Below are 11,959 nucleotides of genomic sequence, written 5' to 3' on the forward strand. Positions count from 1 at the left end.
CATTAGCTGAATTGCTTCCTTGTATCATTGTCCTCGTCTGATATTTTTGGTATTGAAGTCTGTGTTTTAATAACCAAAGAAATGTAGGTGAAAAATAGATGAACCAAACTGATTTTTATTTACCAATCAATATAGTTTACAGAAAAAATTACAAGCAACTATTAATCCAAAAAAAGAAAGCATCCAACATTATTCAAAACATCAAAGAAACACACAATCAAAAACCAAAAATCTTTCCTTTTGCAATCAACTTCGTGGCTCGGCGGCTGCTTGTTGATGGCATTGCAATGAATACTGCCATTCCCAACGCCACATTTTGGAGCAAACCCGAGGCCTCTAATGGCGAAGTAACTCAGAAAATATTGATTTGCAGATCTTGTAGTTCAGGGTCCTCTGCTTTCTCTTCCTTCACAATTTCAGTTATGGAGATTGGAACTTCAAGCTCAGGTGGGTTCTGAGTGCATTCAACAAATAGCACATCAGTTTGCATAATAGTTATGCACATCTCACTAACTTAATGAACCAAACAATGTAGGTTATGCTATAACTTCATTTATTACTTGAATGAGTTGAGTTGCAAGGGTATTGAATTTACCATCCATCTAACCAGAGCCCAATTTACGCCTTTGAAGAATGGATGTCGTTTGATTTCATTGGTGCCTTCACGTGAACCTAATCTGTTTTTCGAATCTCGATACAATAAGCGGTATATCAACTGCTTTGCATGGAGACTTACCTACATTCAGGCATATATTTATTTGGATTGTCTCTTAAAAACTGCAGTAATAAAAGAGAGTTTTGGGGAGAGAATTTTACTTGTGTGCTTCTGGGAAATTTAAGATCTTTCTGCAGAACATTGGCAAATGTCTTCTGCCTTGTCTTTCCCCTGAATGGCGTGTATCCATACAGCATTTCATAGAGAAGAATGCCTGAAATAGAGGGGGGGAAAAAGAAAAGAAATTTCATTTTGTTGTGCAAACTACAAGGTTTTCATAGGGATGGTTTCTGATATTCTCCTTTGTTCTTTTTAGTTACTAGCCCCTGGCTTTACAATTCTTGTATCTTATCATGTTCATGTATCTTTCCATGTCAAAATCATGCAATTTTGGATTACAGTATTGCTTTGTAGGAAAACAAAATTACCTAGAGCCCACCAGTCTACAGCGCTGGTGTGGCCTGCCCCGGTGATAATTTCCTGCAAATAATCAACAATTCAAGAGTGAGCATTCAATAGAGGAAAAACCCCATAAGAACTATATGTATTGATATGAAATGCAAGAATTTCTGCAGCAAGCGAACATACCGGAGCTATATACTCTTCGGTCCCCACAAAAGAATTCGATGCACGCATTGGTTCGGCCATAAAGATCAGATTCTTCTGGCTTTTCTTCCGTTTTTTCTTTTCATCTGTAGCTGGAATCAGCAGCTATAAACACAGCTCATGTATCAGATTTGCTATCAAAACTTCGAAAATATAGTAAAAAAACATATTCGTCTAGATGCCAAAGCTTGGATTTCGATACCTGTGGCTTGCAAGATGTCAAACAAGATAAATCAAAATCAGTCAAGGCAACATGGCCGTTGCCCTGGAGTAAAATATTTTCAGGCTTCAAATCTCTGTATATAATCCCTGTAAGAAAAGCAACATAATCACTGTAAGAAGTAAGAACTGATAGATCACTGATACTGCCAAATTCATTGATATTTGATTTTAACCAACCTTGACAGTGAAGGTACTCCAATGCAATAACAACCTCAGCTGCATAAAATCTGCATTCATAAACCCACAAACCCCAGAATCGGTTAGCTTATTAGATAATAAGAGATTTTCAGAACAAGATTAAGCTAGTTTTGATCACGGTGAAAAGAATATTACCTCACTGCATCTTCCTTCATGACCTTCTTTGGTTGTCGGTCCAAAAGCATGAAAAGTTCGCCACCAGGACAGTAGTCCGTGATCAGACAAATATGTGTTTTGGTCTGCAAAGTGTCTAGAGTTAGAATCATGATGTCTTCATATAAAAGTTCAAGGAGTGATGACATTAGAGCAACTATAAAAGAAAAAGCTCAATAAACTAGACCAGAAAATTTTGTAAATTAATTACATTTCAAACTATCATTTGACTAACCTGAAATGATGCATATAATGCTGGAAGAAAAGGGTGGTCCAACATGTCCAGAATCTCTCTTTCTGCACAAGCTCTATGCACCTATAGGAATGGAAGGCAAGGCATCATTAAATAGTAAACATATGGAAATCTGGGTACATTTTGGTTTCAAGATTAATACTCATAATCATGCAATTTCAGATACCTTGTTGCGGTTCAGCATAACATTTTTATCCATAGCTTTCATCGCAAAGTGCAGGCCAGTCCCACATAGTTCCACCAAATGAACACTGCCAAGAAAATAAAAAGCACAATAGCTGATATAAAAATTTGAATGACTGAATAGACATGAATTATCCTGCAAACTTTAAGTGTCAAATAAGAGCTGAGTAATCAGACAGACCTGCCAGTGTCACCTGATCCCAATGGTTTGACAGGCCTAAAATGTTTTAGACCTATCTTTTCCCCACTGTCAAGTACCTACAAAATACAAATTATTAAGGAAAATCGAGTTTTAGGGTTCATTTTAAATGATACTCAGGCCGGGTCTGTATGAATGAATAGTACCTTTTGAATAGCTCTCCAAGAGGGGGTATCCTTCCTGTGAGGTTTAGGGTGAACCAACTTGGAATGACTCATCCATAGATCTTCTGGATTCTGCAGGTAGTGAAAATGTGAAATATGTTGTATCATTTTTGTAAGACAAAAAGAGCTTTGACCTTGTGAAGAGTGACAACATTTAAACATTACCGTGTTCGCGTCCGGAAGTTCCCTCACTGCTTCATCGACATTTTCTGCAGTTTGTTTCACCTGCAAGCACGGATTATGCTAATATGTCATAACAAGCCAACAAATTGATACATTTTTTTTATAATACTCAAGAAAATTCAGCTATTCACCTATACATAATTATAGATTTCGATGACAAAACAGGGAGATTAGCATCAATAATCAAATCAAAAGTAGAGAGAAACATGGAACTCGGTTAAGAACACAAGGGTTTAGAAAACAAGAAAAGAAAGTGAGAATCAGAGAAAAGAGTTTATACCAGTTGTTCACCCTCTTGTGCTGCAGTATCTGGAATGCTGTTATGAAGTGGATCGACTTTGGCACTGCCGTCTAGCTGCACTCCGATGAAATACTGTACTTCTCCCTGTTCATAAAAAAAATTAGTGAGAATTTTGTTCCTAAGTCAGAAAACCATATGTAGCTGAAATTTTTTATTATCTGCTTAGCTATGGAGTTATATGGCAAGATGAAAGATCCATATTCCACCCAGAACATTTAGAGGATTTTACCTTCTGATCACGCATAGGCTGTAGATGGAACAGGTTCCAGAATTTCTTGCCTGCAACGTGTACAAAAACTCTTTAAATAATTAAAGGACTAGGAAGATATACTCCTTAAATACTGAAAGGCAATAACATTACATTCATGACATGAATCTGGAAAAAATTGAAGACTATGCCTCATATTTAAGCAATTCCAGGGTGTTTAGAACTTGAAAAATGTTATTAACCATACCGCTCTTGGTGTAGTTAATGAGCTGCACAGTTACTTCTGTCTGGTTATCGATTGCCTCTCGAATCTTCCTTACAGTAGCCGGATCAGTTTCAGGGCCTTGTAGAAACCTATAAGGTTTTAACAACCGCACAAAATTAAATGAAGTGAATTCCATTTTTAGTTCAAACTCAATATTTTAGCTTGACATCAGCTAAAAAAAGGCTATGGTTTAAGCTCATTCTTTACCAGCTTTTCAAACTTTAAACTATCAGATATGAGTGAGGCATACCTGCAATTTCTGCCCAGGATTTCCTCACGACTGTACTCTGTCAGCTCCAAGAAGCTATCAGAGGCGAAGATCTGAACATTAAGACAAGTAGAATCATTTAGTTTCATACAAAGTTAATCTCAAATTTGGATGATCTACCATTAAAAAGCATAAAAGCTAGAGTTAAAAAGTCTTACAATGGGATTATCAGGCAACCTGGGATCGGTAATGACAAAGTTTTTCTCTATACGTTCAAGCGTGGTGGCCAAATCAATACCCTTTCTCATTTCCTTTTGTCTAACAATGTCATCAACACTGTCTGGCCTCTCATCATCATAATCACTTTCGTCCTCATCAGCATCCTCCAGCAGGCTATTGTCAAAGCTGTCTGCAGTAGACTGGCTTTTCCTCATAAGCCTGGTGTGAATGTAAGATGAACGCTTCCAATTAATACCAAGTTTATTATTATTAGCAGCTATCATAATAAAGATTTTGATTATAAATTTATACCCCATGAAAGAAAGACGAGTGGATTTTCTGGGTTTCTTCTCAGGAACTTCACTGATACGTTCCATTGAAAGCCGCATACCACCATTGGAGTTCCTTCTATGAGGAGGCACGTTTTCTGAGTTTCGCCTCGCCATAGGTACACCACCTTCTTCTTTATCTTCTTCTCCACCACCTGATTTTCTAGTGAAAGGACCATTTGATGATTCACTAAGAGAACGTGGCTTCCTAACTGCTTCCACCAGCTCTGCGACCGATCCGGCAGCCATGTCCTTTTGCCGGGCTGCAATACCATGATATCAGGTAGCTAGTATCTTAGTAAAATTGACGTATATTGTTACAAGATCAAATGAAAATGAAACCATTTTCAGTAATTGGAAGCATTTTTGACGTTTCAAGATATATAAATTTTGATCGAATATATAATAAGATACATAAATTATATGATTTTTTTTTCTTATTTGTATTTGTATCTGGTACTACGTAACTAATGCATGCATGACCCGAGAAAATAGGTTGGGGCACTTCACAATTTAGGGATGTAAACAAGTTTAGTCGAGTTTGAGAATTATTATGTTCTATTCGATTTGAAAAATCTAAATTTGAGTTTGTTTCGCTAGAAAGCTTCTAAGTTAAAATGGTCAAGCTCAACATAAATTTGAAATAAAAAATTAAACTCAAACTCAAAAAATTTTAACTCGAAACATTCTCCAACTTAATCTGATTAAAGCTGGAACTCAAATTTAATTAAACCTTAATTAAATGAAAACCTTATTTTTTTTTTAAAAACGCATAGACACTAACATTATTAATAATTTAGTTTAAATTTTTAAATTGTTCATAAAATTTTCAAATCATATATCAAATAACTTATTTTAACTTATTAAATATTTAAATCAAATATATTCAATTAAATATTGATCGAATGAAAACAAACTTATTTACAGTCCAACTTGACATTGGTGCTTCGATGCAAATATTTCTATTTCTTTATAGAGAAGGTCTTATTTTAATATTTTATAAAGTGAGATGGGATATGGTAGAAAATGTACCATCGTATCGAATCAAGGATTCAGGCAATCCATTGGGGCGCATCACCTTTTCCTTGGCCCCTTCCGTATGCTTGCTCACCTCCACTTGCATTCTGCCAAATCATTCAATTAAGTTTTAATTATTTATGATTCTAATTAAGGATGGTTAAAATATTCGAACCTAACGGTTACCGATTTATAGGAGTGATTTTTTTTTAATTTCGAGATTCGGAACGGGACGAGTTATATAAAGAATAAATTTGGGTAGGATAGGCTCGAGTTTAAGGTAAAAAATTACCGACCTGACCAATTAATTTAAATTAATATTTTAGGAATTTTTATTCTGTATTATTAAATTATATTATTTAATTATTGAAAATATAAAATTTATTATAAAATATATTATTTTAACATTTTAAAATATAATAAATAATTATAAATATATTATTATAATTATTTTAAAATATTAATATACTCAGATCAGATCGAGTCGAGATCAAAGTTTTAATCTAAAAATCAGAACAAATTCAAAATAAAATTTTTTTAAAATTCATCAAATCGGTATCAAATATAAAATTTATATTTTCAAGTCGGGATCACGATGGCCAAAAAAACCTTCCCGCCCTGCCCTGTGCCCATCCCTACCCATCACTAATCAGACGGTTGGAAATAGCAGCCCCACACCATAAAAGAATATGAATCATGTGGGTGAGAACTGATAACGACTGCATGTGAGCCACCCCCCAACAAGTTGCCACCAAAATTACTTTGGCAAGCATCTGATGCGACATCGGGGCAACGACACTGCCCATTTCCATTATTTTTCTTCCTTATCTCTTCCTTCTTATTTTCTTGTGTCATTTTATATCACCAAATATTAATTGGATAAAAATATACAAATGGTTATTAAACTGTGTTAAAATGATTTCTTAAACATTGAATTTTTAAAAAGTTATAAAATGATCATTAAGTTTATGATCATTTTGTAATAATTCAATAAGTTTAATGACTATTTTACAATTTAACATTTTACTGATCAAAATAATTATTTTAACATAATTTAGTGATCATTTATATAATTCACGTATTAATTAGCCTCTTCTCAAGAATTGAGGTTCCTTTTAACACTTAATTAACAAATCTTGACTACTAATTTAATTAACATTCATATTTTCATAGGTTTCTTTTCTGCTGCAAGTTTGAGTGTAGACAGATAACGTGAGTTTAGGTCAAATATTAATCGCTAATAGACTATAAAAGCCCTTAAACTTGCCATCTTATTTGAAATAAACTCTTAATATTTAACTTGTCTGTGATGAAGTCCTCGACTTTTATTTTATATCTAAATACAAATTATTAATATAAATCAATATTTCTTTTAAAATAAGGGTCAAATTAAATATAAATCAAAAGTATAGAAGCTTCTTTGGGTATAATAAAAGTATAAATAACTAGTTCAAATGCTCTGTTAATAGTTTAGCCAATATAAATTCATTAAATATTTCGCTTTCACTACCTATTTTCTTTTCATTTAAGATTAAAGAAAAAATCAAAAACAAGATCCAGTAGAGGATAAATTGCAAACTAACCCGATGAACTTTAGGACTTTTCCATTTTCATCCTTGATGGGTGAAATTGTAAGAAGATTCCAAAAAGGGGTCCCATCCTTCTTGTAATTCAACAATCTCCCACAATAATTTTTGCCTGCCTGCAATGCTTCCCTAATCTTCGCCACATCTTCCGGGTCCGTACCCGCTCCCTGCAAAAACCGACTGGATCCCAACAAAATGTCAATATTACCCTTTCATGACCGTTATTTACAGTTAATAAAACTACAGTAAAAAAGTAAACAAATCAACATGATGTTTATTTACCAATTCCTGCCTATGACCTCCCTTGAAGTGTATCCGGTCATCTTAAAAAACCCGGCACTTGCATATAGAATCGGGTAATCGGGTTTGGTGGCATCCGAAACAACAAACGTTTGTTGGAACGTTGATAATGCATCCTTCAAGTCCTCGGATACTCTAGGGAACCCTCTCTCCTTGCTATTTTCGTTATCCGATTCTTCGGAGCTCCGAACGAATTATTCGAATTCCTACGAGAAGTGCCCGGCTTGACATTCGGGTCATCCCCACCCGAATTCCGAACAACAACTCCCTGCGGTTTACCCGTTTCGTTATCCGTTTTCAGTACCAACCCCCATTCTGCTGCTCTCTTTGCAGCCACTCCAGCTTCGTCGGAAGGTTTCGGACTCGCGGTCCCACCTCCATTTTGATCGCCCGTGAACTTATGAACGTGTGGCGATGATGCTAGTGAAGACAGTGCAGGAGCAGTCGGTTCCTTGAGTGCCATCCATGATGTGATTTCCTCAACCCGACCAGAATTAGAGGCTAGCTTGCAAGTGTCGGCTTCTTCCTCACCGCGTTGCTCTGTCAAGTTTTCCCAAATGGGGTGCGGGCGAAATTCCGGGTTAACGGGTCGGGTTGATAAAGTCGATGGATTAAACACTTCGAGTGAGCCCCTTGGGTCCCTTGGCAATGGTGGAATCAATTTGGATTGCTTGAATGAATTTTCTATTGGCTCCATATCTGCATAACTTGAACGTCAATACAAACAATAAAGAAAGATAAAAGGAATCAAATTTCACATTGTAGAGGGACTAAAACCAGAATTAGACCGCTCAAAAAATCTATCAACGGAAGGAGAAAACCATAATAATTGATAGCCATACAAATAATTGAATTACCAGCTGGAAATAGTATTGATAGAGATGAGGGTTCGTCCATGTCTTATATGCCCATGTTTCATTTTCAACATCAATGGCGGGGCATGAACCATGAGGTTGAAGATAGATAGATGTTTTCGAAGATAAAAATAAAGTATCATAGTTAACAAAGTATACATAACAAGCTCATTTCAGGTAGGTTTGAACATCACATTAGCTTCTACTTTTGGTAACTACAAAAGTAGAAGTGATCCACAACTTCATCTTCTTCCATACAAATTGACAATTTTTCATTTTCAAAAATAAGAATATTAATCATTTAAAAAACCCAGGAAATTTGATGAGCACGTTCGAAATGCTTGAAAGAAAATAGGAAAATCATTTTAAAATGAAGAAAATGAGGGCTTACCTCAAGCTGAGTTCTTCACAATAGCTTATTTGAAGATCATGCAAAAGAAACCACCTTTTATCGGCAAGCAAAAAGGAAAAAGATTTGGCTTTCTCATCCCTCTTCCCATACCTCACATGGCTCTTGCCATTCGTCGTATCCCTATAACTCAATCATCAAACCATTTCTTTCTCTTAAAAAACAGAAACATAATGATATAAGGTGGTGTTTTTATAAAAAAAAAACCAATCCACTCACCTTGCTGACTCACTGATTGAGTGATTTGTTGGTCGCTTTGTGCTTGGAATTAATTTACAGTCTGGAAATGCGTTGTCAATAGAAGAAGGAGAAGAAAAATAACAACAAAACCAGAATCGGTAGAAAAAAACAGTAGCAAGTTTCGAGAGCTTGTCCTCCATCAATGCTTTGTTTGTTTCCTTGGATGTCTCAGTGTCTCCAATAAGCAGCCAAAAGGTTTTCTGTAAGGATAATCCACAATACCATGACTTATCATCGTCGTAAACAGTAAAAGGACAAATGCTGCTATCACCCCTTTATTATACTTAATTTAGGGATTTAGCTCCCTTTACTTTGATTTCACAGAATCTAGTCCTCTTAATGTATGTATCGTTAATGTTATTCCTCTGTTCACACCACTAGTACTGTTTAAAAAAACCCTTAGTTGGCTGATATAATTTTTAACCTTGGAAATCAGATTCAAAATTAAAATATTATAAATCAGTTATGTTTAATGTCTAGTGGGATATCACATTAAATTTTTTAGACACTATCAAATTTCAAATATTAACATTTGTAGATGAAATAAATTGATTAAAAGAATCATTTTAACAAAAAACATTTATAATGTTTGATATAAATTAATCGATTAATAAATTGGATATAAATGGTTTAAAAAAAAACAAAACCTAATGAGAATTAAACTACAAATTGAGTAAAGTAAAAACAAGGGGAATACATAAAGATATGGATACGTGTGTGTTTGGAACTTGGATGCAAAATAGTTGTTGAGGGATGACAATGAAATGACTGGTTTGCTATAAATTTAAGACGCATGAAAGATGGACACGTGGAACAGTCGGCCTGTATTTAAGGGCTTCAACTTGAAAGCAAGATGGATGAAAGGAACACCTTACCCTTTCACATTTTTACTCGCTTTTTGCTTTGTTTATATCCGTTTTAACTTTTTGGTTGCAAGCATAAAATATGTAAATCGAATAGGTCTGAAGTTGCATGCACTACTGATTTTGATTGAAAGGGAAGGATTCAAGTTTCGTGGGTTGAAATCGATGAATATTTTTTAAGCCATTATTAGTGTTTTCTTTAATGATATATACCACGATTATAACGTAAAATCTATTCAAAATTTTAATAGTTTGGGATAGCTATAACACAATATATTTAATTAAATCATACAAATATAAAAATATCTTAACAATACGTTCATGTAATTTTATAATCGATTAAAAATACTATTATTTATTTATAATAATTTAAATTAAAAAAAAGTCTAAAACTCAAATGAATGGAACATCTATGGAACAAATCCGACGGGGAACATATCTCACTCGAGATTCATCTTGTAGTACAATAATACACACTAGACCCTGCTTCTCCACTCTGCGCCTAATAAAAGATTGTTTCAATAACCCCACCTTGCAACTTTAATCTTCTTATTATCATAACACAAGTATGTAAAGATAAGACAGAAAATAGAAAAAGAAAGTAACCCCGGATGCGATAGGTCCGGAAGGCATGTGAAGAAACATCAACCACCTTATCGGCTTAACTCCTGATTATTGTGGCCGTGGGATTGGGAGTGAGAGGTCGTTGTCACACACACTCCTTGTTGCATAAAGTATTCCCACTTTTGTCATACATGCACTGTTCATGCAACGATTTGATTTAATCGCTCCATTTTGGTTCTCTCATTTAAATTCATTATATATGTATATTCATAAAATTATTCTAATTTTATTAATTTTTATTATTATTTTCCAATTGAGTTTAAATTTAAACTATTAAACAAGTCAAGTCAGGCTTTCTAATGCTTGAATCCTTAATTTTTAATAAGATTTAATTTTTTAAATATCTTATCTCTTTAAAGCAAGATTTAATAATGTATACCAAGAATTTTGAAAAGTCTTGAGTTTATCTAAATTTTGAAGCTTAAATGGTGGATTTATTAATTCATATTAAACTTAAATTTATAAATCATTTTTGACTTATTTTGAAGTGATTAAGTGGGAAGTGAATCACGAATGGATTTTGAAAGCTTTGAAATCTCTCCTCGTGAAAACGACACGCTAGCACTTTCTAGTGAATCTCCGGCCATTTCTGACGCCACTAAAATGGTACGATTCAAACCTCCCGATGCAGGAGGCATTCAAGACGTGGAGATGGCCACTGAAGAACAGGGAATTGTACAACGATCTATGCATCAATTCTCTCTGGGAATCTAGATGGAGACAACAGTACTAGGGACCCCCAAATCAAGGAAGATAAGGACCTCAATATTTTAGACGATAATTTAATCACCGGAACTTGTAACACTGTCCCTTTGATACAATTTTCTGAGATGGCTTACAAACTCACGGAAGCAAGTATGGCAAGAACTGTGATCCTAAAACTGTTGGCCGTTGGGACGGAGTATTGACCTTAACGCTCTCATCAACAAACCTTTGCTCTATGGCGACCAGTACAACCTTTACTCTGATTGATTTGGAGAACAATTATTTTCTCGCAAGGTTCAAAGTCGATGAAGATTACATTAAGGTTCTAGCTAATTATGATCCTTGGATAATATATGACCAATATCTGACAGTCAACCATGAACTATGGACTTTCGCACATCCCAACCCTACCTTACCACTGTTATAGATTGGATCCGTTTCCCAAGATTGTCAGAGTATATGTACAAGAAGAAGATCCTCACTGGTATTAGGTGTCTTGTGGGTAAGGTCGGTAAACTAGATTTTTATAAAGATACGAGTAATAGAAGACATTTCGTCGGGCTTGCAGAGTACCTTAATCTCAAGGAGCCCTTGTCTATAAGGTAACGGTCGGTAACAAGATTCAGACAATGGAACAAAAGAATCTTCATATCATTTGCTTCTTTTCCAGTAGTTTTGGCCACTCAAAAGAAGCCTGTATGCCTTCTCCTAAACCCGAAGCTGTCGACGAATGTTTATAAGGACCCTCAAAATATCCCTCAAGAGATCCCAGACCCTCAAGCATCTCGAGGCAAAGCTTCAACCGTCGAACAAGGTGACCATATAACTAAAGCAACTGATGTCGAGGCCTACGGTCCTTGGATGATCATGGAACGTTTTTGCTGACGTTAAACATAAGGATTAGCGAAAAAACCCGATCATACAAAACCAAATAAGGCAAATAGATCCTATTTTG

General features: G+C 35.0%; 1 pseudogene; it reads right to left on the reverse strand.

Annotated features, from left to right (window-relative positions):
- Positions 1-96: 96 nt before the first annotated feature.
- On the reverse strand, positions 97-8,967 carry LOC120160056 (annotated as a pseudogene).
- Between the last annotated feature and the right edge of the window lie 2,992 nt (positions 8,968-11,959).

The sequence above is a fragment of the Hibiscus syriacus genome, unplaced genomic scaffold (assembly GCF_006381635.1).
Source record: "Hibiscus syriacus cultivar Baekdansim isolate YM2019G1 unplaced genomic scaffold, ASM638163v2 tig00111388_pilon, whole genome shotgun sequence".
NCBI lineage: Eukaryota > Viridiplantae > Streptophyta > Magnoliopsida > Malvales > Malvaceae > Hibiscus > Hibiscus syriacus.